Source organism: Nerophis ophidion, linkage group LG05, assembly GCF_033978795.1.
Source record: "Nerophis ophidion isolate RoL-2023_Sa linkage group LG05, RoL_Noph_v1.0, whole genome shotgun sequence".
In the NCBI taxonomy this organism is placed as follows: Eukaryota; Metazoa; Chordata; class Actinopteri; order Syngnathiformes; family Syngnathidae; genus Nerophis; species Nerophis ophidion.
In genome coordinates this window covers 40,774,339-40,794,683 of record NC_084615.1, presented here as the reverse complement: position 1 = coordinate 40,794,683, position 20,345 = coordinate 40,774,339, and the positions used below count along the sequence as shown (strand labels likewise).

General features: G+C 40.4%; 1 protein-coding gene across 3 annotated transcripts in view; it reads right to left on the bottom strand.

Moving 5' to 3' along the window:
- The window catches only part of LOC133553098 (exostosin-1), a 368,373-nt gene that overhangs the window by 203,569 nt on the left and 144,459 nt on the right, over window positions 1–20,345 (bottom strand). The gene's annotated exons all lie outside the window — the stretch shown is intronic.

The following is a 20,345-nucleotide window of genomic DNA, read 5'->3' as shown; positions in this document are numbered from 1 at the left end:
GTAAGCTATATTTGGTAGATGTTGGTTGCTTACTGTTTTTTGTTCCCTGCTTCAGATTTGTTTGTTCATAGCCATTAGTTTGTTATATCCGCCCACGTGCATGCTTTTTGTTTGTACCCTTTGTTTGTTCTAGTTGTAGTATTTTAAATTAAACTATGTTTTCCTGCAAAATGCCTCCCTCCTTCTCTGCATCTTGGGGTTCGACACAAAATAACTCTGACAGTATGTATATTGTAAGAGGTCATGAGCGTGACAGGCTGCGTTCTGACTGGATAACATTTTTGTTGGTTGTGGCCGATTTGGAACTAGAAAAGTACTCAGAGATAGCAGACCTCTTGACAGGCCCCAACTTCCAATAGCAAAGAATCATATATATACATATATATATATATATATATATATATATATATATATATATATATATATATATATATATAAAAAACTGATCAATATTTCCTTCTCTCAATTCGGACATTTCTTGAGAGTTTCATCAATATCTGCCCATATTGGAGGAAGGAAATAAATAAAAAAATGAAATGAAAATGAAAATTTAAAATGGCGATTTTAACACTAAAACTATAACTAAGGTGCACATTATAATCAATCAGCTGGTGTGTAATAAGTACCACACTTACAGTATAAAAACATTGTGGGACTCAACAAAATACAAGAGTGGCAAATTCAACTTAATGGCAAAGACTACTTCCTCACTACGGCAACACATTTAAGACAAAGATAAATAAACTGATACCTGCAAATGAGACTAAGAGGTATAAGAAATAACGATACAACAACTGGACATCACATATTATCAGCTCACTGCGAATGTTCCATTTTGTTTAAATATTAAAATAATTTTTTATGACCACAAGAACACACATAAAATTTACCAAAAATTGGTACTTTTCAGTAACAAAATTGATTGCCACGTAGCAGGAATTTGTACAGTATTGATGGAAATGTGAAAGGTATACACATCCCTCAATGTATACCAAACCACTGACATGGTGCTAATTAGGTTTTGGAGACTCTGCAGTTGAATGACTTGAGGCCTTAAAAGCCTACTGAAATTTGATTTTCTTATTTAAACGGGGATAGCAGGTCCATTTTATGTGTCATACTTGATCATTCCGCGATATTGCCATATTTTTGCTGAAAGGATTTAGTAGAGAACATCCACGACAAAGCTCGCAACTTTCGGTGCAAAGAGAAAAGCCCTGCCTCTACCAGAAGTCGCAGACGATGACGTCGCAAGTGTGGGGGCTCCTCACATATTCACATTGTTTATAATGGGAACATCCAACAAAAAGTGCTATTCGGACCGAGAAAACGACAATTTCCCCATTAATTTGAGCGAGGATGAAAGATTTGTGTTTGAGGATATTGATAGCGACGGACTAGAAAGAAAAAAGAAAAAAAACGCGATTGGGACGGATTCCGATGTTTTTAGACAGATTTAATTGGATAATTCTGGGAAATCCCTTACCTTTCTATTGTGTTGCTAGTGTTTTAGTGAGTTAAATAGTACCTGATAGTCGGAAGGGTGTCTCCACTGGAGTGATGACGCACAGTGTCTTAGGGAAGTTGACGCCAGCTATGGAAGGCACAAGCTCAGCTTTTCTCTGGTAAGAAGCGACTTTTTAACCACAATTTTCTCACCGAAACCTGCTGGTTGACATTCCATCGTGTTTCATGTTCACTTGACCGCGTTCTGATCCATAGTAAAGTTTCACCTGCAGGAATTTTAAACAAGGAATCACCATGTGTTTGTGTGGCTAAAGGCTAAAGCTTCCCAACTCCATCTTTCTACTGTGACTTCTCCAATATTAATTGAACAAATTGCAAATGATTCAGCAACACAGATCTCCAAAATACTGTGTAATTATGCCGTTAAAGCAGACGACTTTTACCTGTGTGTGTGTGCAGCGCTCATACTTCTTAAAAACCTGTGACGTCTTGCGTACACGTCATCATTACACAACGTTTCCAGGACGAAACTCCCGGGGAATTTAAAATTGTAATTTAGTAAACTAAAAAGGCCGTATTGGCACGTGTTGCAATGTTAATATTTCATCATTGATATATATACTATCAGACTGCGTGGTGGGTAGTAGTGAGTTTAATTGGAGCATTTGCAGTATTAGATCCTTTTTGATCCTAGCAAGAACCCGGTTGATTTTTACACTAATCAAACTTGGCCCATAGGGATGGTGGAATAAGTTCAAACTTAACTAAGCATCATTAAGTCTAAGCATCATTATTGCTTTACTTTTTGTTCGTTGACAAAGTAAGAACTCTAATGATCAAAAACATGCCTCTGAGGTCAAAGGTGAGAGCCTTAGGAGCGCATTCTTTGTGATGCCTCTCTCTTGGCACAATTTTTAAACTCAGCACTTGTCGACTGAAATTAACCTCCCCCTTATTTTTCCCTTCTTTTTAGATACTATTGTCTGAATAATAATTCGGCACTTAATTAAAACTCGTGATTTGTGTTTGGACACCATTTGTGCCTCTGCTTGCTTTATCATTGTAAATGTGGTGAGAGCACAATGACATTAGACGGGTTTTATACGTCTGCCTGCGAGACGCATTAACCTTAAACTGATATTTAAATGTCACCACTGTGAGTGTGTGTGTGTGTGTCATACAAGCATAATATAGAGAATGTAATTAAATCTGGTGCTAGGGTTTTCTATTACATGCACTCACACGTACACACACACACACACACACACATACACACACGAGCAATTCCTGGGTCCAGTGTTTCCAGCAATTAGGCCCAATTACCAAAAACTGTAGCTGTGCACGCCAAATTTGTCCTTTGTACTTTGTACTGCAAATTGAAGACGCCTTCTCTGGAGTGATCAATCAATCAATCAATCAATGTTTATTTATATAGCCCCAAATCACAAATGTCTCAAAGGACTGCACAAATCATTACGACTACAACATCCTCGGAAGAACCCACAAAAGGGCAAGGAAAACTCACACCCAGTGGGCAGGGAGAATTCACATCCAGTGGGACGCCAGTGACAATGCTGACTATGAGAAACCTTGGAGAGGACCTCAGATGTGGGCAACCCCCCCCCCCCCCTCTAGGGGACCGAAAGCAATGGATGTCGAGCGGGTCTAACATGATACTGTGAAAGTTCAATCCATAGTGGCTCCAACACAGCCGCGAGAGTTCAGTTCAAATGGATCCAAGACAGCAGCGAGAGTCCCGTCCACAGGAAACCATCTCAAGCGGAGGCGGTTCAGCAGCGTAGAGATGTCCCCAACCGATACAGGCGAGCGGTCCATCCTGGGTCCCGACGAGCGGTCCATCCTGGGTCTCGACTCTGGACAGCCAGTACTTCATCCATGGTCATCGGACCGGACCCCCTCCACAAGGGAGGGGGGGACATAGGAGAAAGAAAAGAAGCGGCAGAACAACTGGTCTAAAAAGGAGGTCTATTTAAAGGCTAGAGTATACAGATGAGTTTTAAGGTGAGACTTAAATGCTTCTACTGAGGTAGCATCTCGAACTGTTACCGGGAGGGCATTCCAGAGTACTGGAGCCCGAACGGAAAACGCTCTATAGCCCGCAGACTTTTTTTGGGCTCTAGGAATCACTAATAAGCCGGAGTCTTTTGAACGCAGATTTCTTGCCGGGACATATGGTACAATACAATCGGCAAGATAGGATGGAGCTAGACCGTGTAGTATTTTATACGTAATTAGTAAAACCTTAAAGTCACATCTTAAGTGCACAGGAAGCCAGTGCAGATGAGCCAGTACAGGCGTAATGTGATCAAACTTTCTTGTTCTTGTCAAAAGTTTAGCAGCCGCATTTTGTACCAACTGTAATCTTTTAATGCTAGACATGGGGAGACCCGAAAATAATACGTTACAGTAATTGAGACGAGACGTAACAAACGCATGGATAATGATCTCGGCGTCTTTAGTGGACAAAATGGAGCGAATTTTAGCGATATTGCGGAGATGAAAGAAGGCCGTTTTAGTAACGCTTCTAGCAGGACCGATAATCAGTATTTCCGTTTTTTTGGCATTAAGTTGCAAAAAGTTAGCAGACATCGATTGTTTAATTTCATTAAGACACGCTTCCAACTGACTACAGTCCTGCGTGTTGGTCAGCTTTAGGGGCATGTAGAGGTGAGTGTCATCAGCATAACAGTGAAAGCTAATACCGTAATGATGAATCATGCTTTTCCATCGGGCAATCTGATGAACGAGTCTGGGTTTGGAAGTAGCCAGGAGAACGGTACATTTCGGACTGCAATCTGCCGAGTGTGAAATTTGGTGGAGGGGGAATTATGCTGTGGGGTTGTTTTTCAGGAGTTGGGGTTGGCCCCTCAGTTCCAATGAAATGAACTTTGAATGCTTCAGGATACCAAAACATTTTGGACAATTCCATGCTCCCAACTTTGTGGGAGCAGTTTGGAGTGGGCCCCTTCTTCCTCCAACATGACTGTGCACCAGTGCATAAAGCAAGGTACAGAAAGACATGGATGACAGAGTCTGGCGTGGATGAACTTGACTGGCCTGCACAGAGTCCTGACCGGAACCCGATAGAACACCTTTGGGATGAATTACCGAATTTTTCGGACTATAAGTCGCAGTTTTTTTCATTTTTTGGCCGGGGGTGCCACTTATACTCAGGAGCGACTTATGTGTGAAATTATCAATACATTACCGTAAAATATCAAATAACATTATTTAGTTCATTGACGTAAGGGACTAGACGTATAGGATGTCATGGGATTTAGCAATTAGGAGTAACAGATTGTTTGGTAAAGGTAGAGCATGTTCTATATGTTATAGTTTTTTGAATGACTCTTACCATATTATGTTACGTTCAATCAATCAATCAATTAATGTTAATTTATATAGTCCTAAATCACAAATGTCTCAAAGGACTGCACAAACCACTACGACTACGACATCCTCATAAGAACCCACATAAGGACAAGGAAAACTCACCCTCAGTGGGATGTCGGTGACAATGATGACTATGAGAACCTTGGGCTTAAGGAATCACTAATAAGCCGGAGTCCTTTGAACGCAGATTTCTTGCCGGGACATATGGTACAATACAATCGGCAAGATATGATGGAGCTAGACCGTGTAGTATTTTATACGTAAGTAGTAAAACCTTAAAGTCACATCTTAAGTGCACAGGAAGCCAGTGCAGGTGAGCCAGTATAGGCGTAATATGATCAAACTTTCTTGTTTTTGTCAAAAGTCTAGCAGCCGCATTTTGTACCAACTGTAATCTTTTAATGCTAGACATGGGGAGACCCAAAAATAATACGTTACAGTAATCGAGACGAGACGTAACAAACGCATGGATAATGATCTCAGCGTCTTTAGTGGACAAAATGGAGCAAATTTTAGCTATGTTACGGAGATGAAAGAAGGCCGTTTTAGTAACGCTTTTAATGTGTGACTCAAACGAGAGAGTTGGGACAAAGGTAATACCCAGATTCTTTACCGAGTTGCCTTGTTTAATTGTTTGGTTGTGAAATGTTAAAGTTGTATTATTAAATAGAAGTCGGTGTATAGCAGGACGTTAAAAAACCAGGCACGTTCTCAGTTGGTTATTTATGTGTCATATAACGTACACTTATTCAGCCTGTTGTTCAATATTCTTTATTTATTTTAAATTGCCTTTCAAATGTCTATTCTTGGTGTTGGGTTTTATCAAATAAACTTCCCCCCAAAAATGCGATTTTTACTCCAGTGCGACATATATATGTTTTTTTCCTTCTTTAATATGCATTTTCGGCAGGTGCGACTTATACTACGGAGTGACCTATACTCCGAAAAATACGGTAGAACGGAGACTGAAAGCCAGGCCTTCTCGACCAACATCATAAGTGTGTGACCTAACCAATGCGCTTCTGGAAGAATGGTCGAAAATTCCTATAAACACACACCTCGCAGCCTTGTGGACAGCCTTCCCAGAAGAGTTGAAGCAGTAATAGCTGCAAAAGGTGGACCGACATCATATTCAACCCTATTTGTTAGGAATGGGATGGCACTTTAAGTTCATATGTGAGTCAAGGCAGGTGGTCAAATACTTTTGGCGATATAGTGTATATAAAAGCCTACACCGCTCATTTCAGTGGATTTTACAATGATAGTGCATCCCAGTAGGGCACTCTAGTAAGCATATTCTATTAAAATAGGCTTGCTTAAGGCTGCAGTAAATCTGCATTTTTCTCCTCTTGGCCGACATGCTCGGACTGCCCAGCTTCACACCTACTCTGTTGCGATTGCCTGAGGGTCGACCCAAGCCCTCGTAAACCACTCTGATCACTGCTCAGAACTGCGTAGAGACAACGGTTATCATTTTTGATACTGGGCCTTATTGGATTAAACATGCATATCTAAAATTGTGGCAAACGGGGTCCACCGTACATTAATATAGATCAGTTGCAGTAACCTTTATGATTACACATACAATAGGAAACAAAATGGCATGTGCACTTCAAGTCTACCTAAACTCCACCTCACAGACAAGCAGATGGCAAGGGTATTAAAAAGTGTGTTTGTGTGTGTTCGTGCGCACTGGAAGTGTGAACTCAGCAAGTCGGTCGTCTAGTGGCAGGCACCCAAAGGTTTGACGAATGGGATGTGACCCACCGGTGGCTGCTTATTAGCAAAGTTTCCATGGGACCTCTCGCGCTCGCGTTAGTGTGTAAATGATTTCCCGGGCCTCCAGGGAGCTCACCTTTTTGCCAGACTGTGTGTCAGCAGCATCACACCTGCACCACGTCGCATCTTTTTTTTCTGTTGCAGCATGACTCTACCCCAGTGCACAGGGCAAGTTGCAGGGGTGAGTTTGTGAATTATCAATAGGGATTCTGCAGACCCAGCAGGTCTTCATTCTAAAATAAGTCACCTCTGACCCCACAAATGGACAAACATTTCAATATTTTGTAAAATATGTCACTTCTTCTTTAGTGCCGCCTTAGTGACCGCCTGGAGCATTTTTAAAAAAAGGATTGAAAATGGAAAAAATTTATTTTTTTCTTGTTTTAGTATGTTTTTTTGTTTGACGACATATACGAAACAAACCTTCCTAATTGTTAGAAAGCCCACTGTTTAATAGGTGTGTGTGTGTGCTTCACTGATGAGACAATTTGGTGAACACCGTTTTGTCATACTAATTTTGGTGGTTCTTGAACTCACCATAGTGTGGACTGTGACATAACAGTTTGTTTGAATGTAAGATCTTCCCCTCCTTCATCGTCTCATTGTGTCCACCAAACATTTTATACTGTGTGTGAATGCACAAAGGTGCGCTTTGTTGATTTGTTGGAGTGGTAATCAGAAATATTTGGTCAGTCTATGAATGCAAGCAAATCAATGCTAACATGCCATTTAGACTAGCTGTATGTACATACTACAACATTATGCCTGATTTGTACGTATAATTGAGCTAATTTAATATCCTCAAATCATGTCCTCTGGGTATTCAATTTGTATTTGCATGTCTCATGACACATTATCCGTATGTAATATTGGCTGAGTTTCAGATGCTCATGTGCAATGTTGTTCCAGACTACAGCAAACATGACCTAGCTTGCCAAAGATTGTCATAAATCTATTAGAAGACAGCCTGCGGTTTCCTTTAACATGGACACACACATCTATACCTTAGGCCATTAAAAGCCAGTCATTTCCAGGAGTTATCTCACCTTCTGAGTAGCCTCTGATTAACTAATGGTTTCTAATGTTGAAAAAATATGTAGAATACATATTATATTTCAACATTTCTGTCTAAAAAGATTTTCTTTACCCTGTCACACAGAGTCATTTTGATAGTAGGGTATTATAGATAATTGTAGACACTTACATCACGTTTTGCCATCATAATAAGACTTATAGACGGCCTTTCATTTTTTGCAGCTCCAGACAGATTTGTTTTTCGGGTTTTTGGTCCAATATGGCGCTTTCAACGTTTTTGGCTGCCGATCCCTGCTCTAGGTGTACTGATACCAAATTGTTTGTTTGTTTTTCGCCTGTTATATTTCCTTACAATACGCAAATAATCTGCTAAACCCACTTCCTGGATGCTGCATGAGACTTACTTAAAGCACTGAGCACATTAGCTCATACTAAAGACATAATGGGTTAGTGGGTAGGCGCACTCGAGACACGGAGGACTTAAAAGTTCACTTCAGGCGCTCGCCAAGCCACGAATACCAACTTCCACGCCTTGGAAATTAAATCATCAGCCGAGGCCACTGAGAGCACGGAGTAGAGCCCAGCCATTAGGTTAATGAGCTATGAAATTAAATGTATTCCTTCGCCCTACAGCCCAAACGCCCCCTCGGTGTCAGCTAACACGGCTAATGAACTTTACTCCGCCATCAATTACCTGCAGTCGTCTTAATGGCCTCTCGCACTTTTACAGCTGAGGTGACGATACCACGCGATGCGGGAGGGTGCTTAGCAGACATGTGCTCTTTGTAATTATGCGCGTACCGTACATTGCACATTAACACAGAGTTACAATGTTTCTTGTTTCAGAATGACAGTCCGTTTGTAGACTTCCGCCAAGGCTTAACCATCCATGGATCAGCTTTATAATTACAGTTGTTACAATACCAGATTTTCAGTACCATATTTTTCGTACTATAAGGCGCACTAAAATATGTTTTTTTCCCCAAAACTCGACATTGCGCCTTATAACCCGGTGCGTCTAATGTAAGGAATAAGTTTGGTTGAGCTTACCCACCTAGAAGTAAATTTTATTTGGTACATGGTGTAATAATAAGTGTGACCAGTAGATGGCAGTCAAACATAAGAGATAAGTGTAGGCGGCACCGTTTGATAAGCGTCAACATATGAGTATTAATATGGTGTGTGTATAAGGTAAGAAATATTATCTGGCGTTTTCTTTTGCAATATTATGCAAAAGCAACTATTTTTTACCTTCTGGTACCTGCTGATCTGTTTTTGGGATCTGCATAAATCCTGAAAAATTGAGCGCATCCGCCTTTGTAGACCGTGCCTACAACGTAGTCGATAAGCTTCCTCTTTCTCTCTTTCATCTTGTTTTGAGGCAAGTGATGGGTCAGGGGTGTCAAACTCTGGCCCGTGGGCCAAATATGGCCCGCCATGTAATTTTATTTGGCCCTTGAAGCAATATCAAATTAACATTAGAGATGGCCCACCGGTATTATACAGTGGCGGAGCAGCTGTAACACCGCATTCACCGCTAATACTCATACTTGCCAACCCTCCCGATTTTCCCTGGAGACTCCTCGAGTTAAGTGTCCCTCCCAAAAATCTCCCGGGGCAACCATTCTCTCGATTTACACCCGGACAACAGTTTGGGGGCGTGCCTAAAAGGCATTGCCTTTACCGTTTTCTACAACCTGTCGTAACGTCCACTTTTCCCCCGTACAAACCGCGTGCTGGTCAAGTCACGTAATATATGCGGCTTGCACACACACTCATAAGTGGATGCCAGGCATACTTGGTCAACAGCCATACAGGTCACACTGGGGGTGGCCGTATAAGCAACTTTAACATTATTACAAATATGCGCCACAATGTGAACCCACACCAAACAAGAATGACAAACACATTTCGGGAGAATATCCGTACCGTAACACAACATTAACACAATAAAACAAATACCCAGAATCCATTGCAGCACTAACTCTTCCGGGACGCTACAATATACACCACCCCCAACCCCGCCCACCTCATTGTTTTATTTTCAAATTTGTGGAAAAACTTTGTGTTATTTACCACAGAAGTCTGCGAATAGAAAAGAGGCATTGAAAGTTTTATTTAAATTTTATTTAATATACCATTGTTTTTTCGTTAGATTTTTGAAAGTTGATTTTGCACTTTTAAGTTATATAAGCGTCAGCAATCCTGTTCTGTCTCCCTGTAATGTTTGTCTGATCTTCAATGGGATTGTGCTGAAAATTTTAATTTCCCCTCGGGGATTAATAAAGTATGTCTGATTCTGATTCTGATTTGTTCCATATTCAGTGTTAAAGCAAATCAGTGTAGCAAACTGAGCAATAATGAATGTTTTATTCATGCACTTTCTCTTGCTACTTCAAGGATTGAATGTTTGATTCATTCATTATATTTTCAAATTTATTAGCCTGTGGAAAAGTTTATTTTGTTATTTCCCTCAGAAGGCTGCAAATGGAAAAGAAGCATTACATTTTTATTAAAATTTTATCTGATATGCCATTGATATTTTTTTAATTATTTGAAACTCGATTTTGCATGTCACTATGAAGTTATATAAGCCTTGCTTGTTCAATATTTAATGCAAAACTTGTTTGGGTCCATATTAAAAAGTTAATTTGTTCAACCTTGGCCTTTGTTCAGTTTAAAATTTTGGCCCACTCTGTATTTGAGTTTGACACCCCTGATTAAAGTAAAATCTGGAATGACATTAAAACAGTTAGCTCCATCTTTTGACACTTCTTCCATTGCTGTCCTTGCACGCTACACCGCTACAACAAAGATGACGAGAAGAAGACGCTGCCGAGGGTGAGCCACGTAAATAAGACCGCCAACTAAACAGCGCATCCGGACGCGACGATCAAAAAAACGCTTGAAGATGATCCGTAAAACCTAATCCATGCAACGTTTTGACCAAATAACATATTTAGAACATAATATTATAATGACTCCTTTGATGTTCCCTATAATCCGGTGCGCCTTATATATTAAAAAATATAAAAACAGGACATGCATCATCAGTGCGCCTTATGATCCGGTTTGCGCTATGGTCCAGAAAATACGGTAGTTGACATCCATACTGTACCTACATAATTAATTTCCACGATTTTCGGTAGTTATTTCTTACCATGATTAAAAAAAATCAACCCATATACTTTAAAATTCACAACTACTTCACATTCTAAAAAGAGCAGCAGTAGTTTCCTGCTTTCAAGTGCATGAAACAAACAATATTGTTCCATCCATCCATCCATCCATTTTCTGCCGCTTATTCCCTTTGGGGTCGCAGAGGGCGCTGGTGCCTATCTCAGCTACAATCGGGCAGAAGGCGGCGTACGCCCTGGACAAGTCACCACCTGATCGCAGCAAAATATATTGTTTTTAATATTATTTCAATATGGTGGTAGCAAGATGTCATCACGTCATTTCTAGTGAAATATCTAAATTATATATTCATCCATCCATTTACTACCGCTTATTCCCTTTAGGGTCGCGGGGGGCGCTGGTGCCTGTCTCAGCTACAATCGGGCGGAAGGCGGGGTACACCCTGGACATGTCGCCACCTCATCGCAGGGCATCTAAATTATATATTTAAAGAAAAATCTTTCCGTTTGTATTCATTATTAGTGTCAACATTTCAGCTCTTCCTCATTTCAATATTCCATTTTCTTGTATTTTCCCATTTTTGCAGGGTTGTTTTTGTTCATTTTTTTTCCTACAATGTTCCACAGGCCCATTAAAAAGATCTGTGTTCAGCAAATGGCCCCCAGGCCACACTTTATATTCTTGTGGAACTACTCAAACCAGTGGTGTTTGACAGATGTGTTTTCTTAGCATTTATAAAAGTGATAGTTTGGGTTGCGCGCTTCATGAGGTTTTCTCGGCTTGTGCACACTAAAAAATGTTGGGTTAAAAAATAACCCAATTTTAACCCAACTGCTGGTTCAGAAAAGGACAAACCCCTTATTTGAGTTATTTTAACTCAACATTTTGGGTTAATTTTTTCAACCCAACTTTTGCGTTGAATTATTTAACCAAAAAGGGGATTTATGATAACTCAATGTTGGTTGATTCCTAACCCAACTATTGGGATGAATTTATTTCACACAAAAGCTGAGTTATGCTCACTATTGGGTTGCGCAATTTAGCGCTCCTTGACCCGATAAAAATTATACATTTAACTGCTGGTTTGTCCTACTCTTTCCCAACTACTGATCAACATTATTTTTATTCTATTAAAATAAACTCAAACGCAAGATATGAGATATATATATATGTATATATATATATATATATATATACATATATAACATATATATATATATATATATATATATATATATATATATATATATATATATCGTATTTCCTTGAATTGCCGCCGGGGCGCTAATTAATTTAAAACCTCTTCTCACTCCTGCGCTTACCAAAGGCATGCGGTAAAAGTAAGCATGCGCTAATTATTTTAAAACCTCTTCTCACTCCGGCACTTACCAAAGGTATGCAGTAAAAATTTGAGTTTGATGTAAGCTTGGACCTTAAATCCTACTGAATAGCTCTTAATCTTCTTCCCTTTATGCGATTTTAAATTACCGGTATTGAAATCAGCCTCCTACATTTTGGAAATGATGACAGGGGATGTGTCACTCATGATGTCACGAGTTTTACCAGGCGGTAATACTAAGCATGCGCTAATTATTTTGGGAAGCGAGTTTGACCCGGCAGTAATTCAAGGCAGGCGCATACTATATGCCCTGCGGCAATTCAAGGAAATCCGTTGTTTTTTTTTACAAGTATTGCTGTTTATGCTCATAGTAGTCCTATACAGCATGTATATTGTAGCGTCCCTGAAGAGTTAGTGCTGCAAGGGTTTCTGGATGTTTTTTCTGTTGTGTTTATGTTGTGTTACGGTGCGGATGTTTTCCCAAATTGTATTTGTCATTCTTGTTTGGTGTGGGTTCACAGTGTGGCACATATTTGTAACAGTGTTAAAGTTGTTTATACGACAACCCTCAGTGTGACCTGTATGGCTGTTGACCAAGTATACGTGGCATTGACTTGTGCGTGTGAAAAGCCGTAGATATTATGTGATTAAGGTTTATTGGCGCTCTGTACTTCTCTCCACGTCCGTGTACACAGCAGTGTTTTAATAAGTAATACATTTAACTTTTTGAAACCGATACCGATAATTTCCGATATTACATTTTAAAGCATTTATCGGCCGATAATATCGGCAGTTCAATATTATCGGACATCTCTGGTCAGAACCTTATTTTCTCTTACATTTTCCTTTATTTAACCAGTTAAAAAAACTTAAATGAGATTAAAATCTCTTTTGCAAAAGAGACCTGGCCAAAACAACAGCAAAAACTGGTTACATAATTATATAGAACAACAAAAAAAACAGGAGCAGTCACACACTACAGTTAAAAGTAAAAAATACTTACATGATTTACCACGATCCACTTACTTTAAGGCTCTCTTGAACTCAAACACATTTAGAGGAGTTAAACTAGATGTATTGGTATGAAGGAATGATGAATGGCAAACCTTCTGAACATTTGGCTGATTTGGATGTGAAGATAAGGTGTCAAATAAAAAACCAGAAGAAATAAAATGTTTATTAAAACAATTAAGTATGGCGGATTTATCCGTTAGACAACCTGAGTCTTTCGCAATACAACTTGACATATTATTTGTGGTTTCACTTCCACAAAATGTTTTTATGACTTTACAGTCGTTCTTGGGATAATTTAAGCTACTGGTGGTTTGCGCAAGATAAAGTTAAAGTTAAATGGTAAATGGGTTGTACTTGTATAGCGCTTTTCTACCTTCAAGGTACTCAAAGTGCTTTGACACTAATTCCACATTTACCCATTCACACACACATTCACACACTGATGGAGGGAGCTGCCATGCAAGGTGCTAACCAGCACCCATCAGGAGCAAGGGGGAACTGTCTTGCTCAAGGAAACAACGGACGTGATGAGGTTGGTACTAGGTGGGGATTGAACCAGGGACCCTCTGGTTGCGCACGGCCATTCTCTCACTGCGCCACGCCATTAAAGTACCAAAGATTGTCACAAACACACTAGGTGTGGTGAAATGTGTCCTCTGCATTTGACCCATCCCCTTGATCACCCCCTGGGAGATGAAGGGAGCAGTGGGCAGCAGTGGTGCCGAGCCTGGGAGTCATTTTTGGTGATTTAACCCCCAATTCCAACCCTTGATGCTGAGTGCCAATCAGGGAGGTAATGGGTCCCATTTTTATAGTCTTTGGTATGACTCAGCCGGGGTTTGAACTCACAACCTACCGATCTCAGGGTGGACACTCTACCCACTAGGCCAAAAAACTCAGACTTAGACTTATTGGTAAATAAAGCGATTTCTGAGCTGCCTAAAAACAATCCAGTCAGCCCGGGATATGGTATTTCTCACCTTGACCGGGCAGCATCTGTTCTTTTTAGTAGACTGGACAGTTCAGAAGGGAACCAAGGATTATTTCTACCTTTCACACTGAATTTACGTAGAGGAGCATGTCTGTTTATAATACTGATAAATGCATCATGAAAATATTTTCAAGCCAACTCAACATCACTAAAAATAATGATCCTGGACCAATAAAAAAGCCATGAATCATGATTTAAAAGCTTGCTCGCGAAAATGCTTAACATCATGTTTCAGAATAATTTGTAGCCTCACTTTTGGTAGCTTAGCTTGTCTAACAGTGGCATTAACACAGTGGTCACACAATTAATTATCAAAAATACCAATATCAGAATATTTATGAGGAGTATTTGTTAAACAAAAGATTGAAAAGAGAATATTTTTCTGGGCATTTAAGATTTGGACGGCTTGGGCCGCTAAAGAGCAGTATAAGATTAAAATAATTACAGGTTGATTTAAAAACATCAGAGACGGACGACAATCAGCCCCAATTCAGATCCCGAATAAGAAGAATCTCATTAAAATTGTTCAGTGACAGTAGTGCCTCACTCCTTGCTGATGGGGTTCTGGAACAACCAACAATAGTGATATAACTGTCCTTAAGGAGTTCCACTTTAAGCGCAAGGAATTCTAATTGTTTGCAGCAGTACACAGACAATAAAGGAGCAGCATTAAATATATATTTTATATAAATATTGCTATTCCGCTACCTATTCTAAGATGGTCACAACGAAAAACATTATAGCCCATAATTGAAAATGGATGGATTTATCTGTGATGGACTTCTTAAGCCAGGTTTCAGACAAACACGTATGTCAGTTTCAGTAGATTTAGCCCCGAACCTCACCAGATCCAGTTTAAGAAGTAGACTTCCAACATCCACTACGTTTCCATGCACTAAATTAGTCGGATTTCTCAAGTAGTTAGTTTTTTTCTACAGAAACCCAAAACTAGTGAATTTGGCACGTTGTGTAAATTGTAAAGAAAAACAGAATACAATGATTTGCAAATGCTTTTCAACCTATATTCAATTAAATAGACTGCAAAGACGAGATACTTAATTTTGCTAACTGGAAAATGTTGTTATTTTTGGCAAATATTAGCTAATTTGGAATTTGATGCCTGCAACGTGTTTCAAAAAAAGCTGGCACATGTGGGAAAAAACACTGAGAAAGTTGAGAAATTCTCATCTAACACTTATTTGGAACATCCCGCAGTTGAACAGGACAATTGGGAACAGGTTGGTACCATGATTGGGTATACAAGAAGCTTCCATGAAATGCTCAGTCATTCACAAACAAGGGTGGTGCGAGGGTCACCACTTTGTGAACAAATGCAAATTGTCGAAAAGTTTAAAAACAACATTTCTCAATGAGCTATTGCAAGGAACTTAGGCATTTCACTATGTACGGTCCGTAATTATCATCAAAAGTTTCAGAGATCTTGTAGAAATCACTGCACCTAAGCGATGATATTATGGAGCTTCGATCCCTCAGGTGGTACTGCATTAAAAAGCGACATCGGTGTGTCAAGGATATCACCACATGGGCTCAGGAACACTTCAGAAAACCACTGTCAGTAACTACTGTTACGCTACATCTGTAAAGCCATTTTATCAACAACACCCAGAAAGGCCGCCAGCTTTGTCAGGCCGGAGCTCATGTAAGATGGACTGATGCAAAATGGAAAAGTGTTCTCTGGTCTGAGGAGTCCACATTTTAAATAGTTTTGGGAAACTGTGGACGTCGTGCCCTCCGGACCAAAGAGGAAAATAACCAGCCGGACTGTTAAAGGCGCAAAGTTCAAAAGCCAGCATCTGTGATGGGATTGGGTTGTACGTTTGTATTAGTGCCAAGGGACATGGGCAACTTACACATCTGTGAAGGCACCATTAATGCTGAAAGGTAAATACAGCTCTTGGAGCAACATATGTTGCCCTCCAAGCAACGTTATCATGGACGCCCCTGCTTATGTCAGCAAGACAATGCCAAGCCAGCGTGGCTTCATAGTAAAAGAGTACGGGTACTAGAGTGGTCTCCCTGTAGTCCAGACCTGTCTCCCATTGAAAATGTGTGGCTCAATATGAAGCCTAAAATACACACACACACACACACACACACACACACACACACACACACACACACACACACACACACACACACACACACACACACTAAGATCCTCATGTGACTAACTACCAGGCCAAGCGTGATGTTTAGAGGCAGAGCAGAAGGGGAACAATTGTTTGGACAGTATGCCGAGGAGATAATCCCTTCATCTGGACCCACTCTGTCTCATCATCTCGTACACACACACAGACACGCACACAACTCCTTCCATCACTTTGTGTTACTTACAGCTTCTTTCAGCAGCTGAAATGCAGGCCTCTCTGATGGCACATCAGTCCTCATACATAACAGGACCAAGGAAAAACAAGAAGACCAGCAGAAAAACCAGTGTTTGTGGCCAGTCATGTCAACTCCATTCGCATTTAAAAAATAATATTTTGTGCCGGAGAGAGGTGGGGAATTATTCTTTACTGTTCAGGATCTCTAGTGTAGACAACAGCCTCTAAGCCAGGGGTCTCAAACTCAATTCACCTGGGGGCCACTGGATGCAGAGTCTGGTGTGAGTTCACAGTGTGGCGCATATTTGTAACAGTGCTCAAGTTGTTTATACGGCCACCCTCAGTGTGACCTGTATGGCTGTTGACTAAGTATGCGTTGCATTCACTTGTGTGTGTGAAAAGCCTTTAGATATTATGTGACTGGGCCGGCACTCAAAGAAAGTGCCTTTAAGATGTATTGGTGCTCTTTACTTCTCCCTACGTCCCTGTACCACTGCGTACAGCGGCGTTTTATCCATCCACCCATTTTCTTCCGCTTATTCCCTTTAGGGTCGTAGGGGGAGCTGGTGCCTATCTCAGCTACAATCGGGCGGAAGGCGGGGTGCACCCTGGACAAGTCACCACCTCATCGCAGAGCGGCGTTTTTGTGAGGTTCAAACACTGATGACATCTTTTAATCAGACAAGGAGCAAGGAACCAAGCAGCAACAGAGTTAAATAGGGCTCAGGAGGAGACACGTGTTTTGGCTGTACTCTAGTTACAGATCCAAACAACTTTCTTAAAGAACAGCCCACGTGCCTCTTGTATTTATTAGGAAAATCCCTATTACATCATTGTGACTGAGGGAATGGGGGAGTAGACTCGACACAAGATATGATAATACAAAAATGCAAATATGTTGACACTTGGTGCCCAGTCTGTGCTTGTTCTTGTCCCAGAACACAATGTTTGGCCTTGTTAGTCAGCAGGCGGAATCTGGACAGAACACTCATAAAAAGAAAGGCTAACAATCCCTCAGATTGCTAGCTCTGCATAAATACAGAAATACCACTTCTGCATAAATTGACAATACTTTATAGCAACGGCCCTTAAGCATAAAGTTATGATGATAATATATACATAATTATTCTAACAGTTTTAAAAAGTCATAAATTTAAATTTTTCAAAACAGATTCCGATAATTTTCGATATTACATTTTAAAGTTTTTATCGGCCGATAATATCGGCAGTCTGATATTATCGGACATCTCTACAAATAACGGTTTGAATTGGTCCAGGTTATTTGGGACTGTTATTACTGACGGACAGGTGTCGTGGTGTGACTGCAGCCGGGCACGTAAGAAAATCCTTGTCTCCATGGCAACGATTCTGTCACTTTCACTCATTTGCCGCTTTTCCACCAACGCAGGGGTAGGCAACCCAGGACATTGAAAGAGCCATATTGGAGCCAAATAACACAATGCTGTCAAGCGTCATTCATATAAAACTCGCGGGCCGCACTAACATTAGACTTTCATATTAAGGTGGGGGCCGCAAAACAACGTCTCGCGGGCCGCACTAACATCAGACTTTCATATTAAGGTGGGGGCGGCTAAACAACGTCTCGCGGGCCGCAGCTTTCTCTGAGACCCCTGCTCTAAGCAAACAGAAAACTAAATGTACAGTATTTCCTCACATATTTAGCAAACCAGCACATGGCTTCTGCTCTATTTACACTGTAATGAGACAGGTTGCATGAACACCAACACCCGGGGCAAATGATAAAGAACATGAGCGCTAACCTCAGGGTCAAATGAAGCTAAAGGTTTGCTGCAACAACGTGCACGAAAACACACCCACTCAGTCATTGTCAACCCACTTTTGTGGGTGTGTGTGTGTTGTGCCCCTTTGCAGCAAAGGCGGCCGCCACATTGTTGGCGACACAATAGCGATTAAGTGGCCGAGCGAAACAGAAGGAAAAGCCGTCGAATCTTATTGTGTGTCACACAATGGCGCTTAAACAGCAAGGGAAATGAAACATGTATGGTAGCATTTTGATGATGTGCAGAGATTTGATGAAAGGGTTGCCTGAGCCAACAACAACAACTTAGGGGGTGTGTCCAGGCTAGTCAACCAATATTAAAGACCGCTCAAGTAGGTCATCTGTAGTAGTCGTGGCAATAAAAAATTCTGCTCTCCACATCCCAAGCCATTATAGCACCCCTCGTCATGTTGACACTGCAACATAATTGTCGCATCGATTCAATTTCATTAAAACCAAGAATGTGAGTAAATGCAAGTAATTGAAGTTCAAGATCAATCAAAAATATTAATAGGGTGGAAGGTCGGGTGCATGTGCAAGGAGGCACTTACAACCGCCTGGTTAACACCAGCTGCTGAGTTACCATGAAGGGCATGAGGCAAGGGATGCAGAGCATTGATAATCATTATTAGCATGTCTGCTGCCGATTCAAAACACACACATGCTGAAACAAAACAAAGCGAGCTGGAACCAAAATGCACCAATCGAGTGAGACATAATAAACTTTTTAGAATATTTTATTTTTACTTTGATACGTGTGCCCCCACTCGCTACTGCCCTTGTGTATAATAAGGAATAGGACAAACAATTTGATATCTAACTGTAAGGAACATGGTCTTGGTGGAAACAGTTTTCAAAGGGGAGCTGCACTTATTTCAAATATTGCCCATTGTTCACAATCATTATGAGGGACATGAACACATGTTTGTTTTTTCTTAGTATTGCAAAATGCAGATAATGGTAGTCACCATTGTAGCTTTTAAAGGCCTCTTAAACAACTTCAAAACCCTCTATCAACTGTTTATATACACACTGCAAGTATACATATAATGTAGTAACAGACACATTCATAACAATGGGTAATATCTGCAATATTTACTGTATTTTTCGCCTCCTTGCGCCTGTAGACAATCTGCAATCAGCGCACATTCTGTCTTCATTAGCCCCCACAATCTGCCATGCCGCGCCGGAATAGTCTTCTGTACTGTAAGCCAATAACCCAGCTTTATGCCCTCGTTTCCCCCTCTGTGTTTCATTTTTCCTCCTTGTTGTCCTCCCCAGCAATCTGCCTTTGTCCCTGTGAGATCAAGCTGTGCGCCTCGACTTCTCTTTTGGACTTCAGACTGCCACTCTTGATCCTCAACCCCTCGTATGGACACAGACTCTGACGCCTCTCTCTCGCCCTGGATTATTTGCCTGCCCCACTCCTTGTTTCAACATCACGGTAACACACAACAACTAATTACACACATAGTCTTACACCTCACACTCTTGTATTGTGGTCACACACTACATTCTATAGTTTAGTAGTATTGTTTGTTATTTTATATATATATATATATATATATATATATATATATATATAAATAAATCATTGTACAAACCCTGTTTCCATATGAGTTGGGAAATTGTGTTAGACGTAAATATAAACGGAATACAATGATTTGCAAATCCTTTTCAACCCATATTCAATTAATGCCCTAAAAAGACAATATATTTGATGTTCAAACTCATAAACTTTATTTTTTTTTTGCAAATAATAATTAACTTAGAATTTCATGGCTGCAACACATGCCAAAGTAGTTGCGACAGGAGCGCTGTGTTACATCACATTTTCTTTTAACAACACTCAATAAACGTCTGGGAACTGAGGAAACTAATTGTTGAAGCTTTGAAAGTGGAATTCTTTCCCATTCTTGTTTTATGTAGAGGTTCAGTCGTTCAACAGTGTGGGGTCTGTCTGTCTGTCGTATTTTACGCTTCATAATGCGCCACACATTTTCCATGGGAGACAGGTCTGGA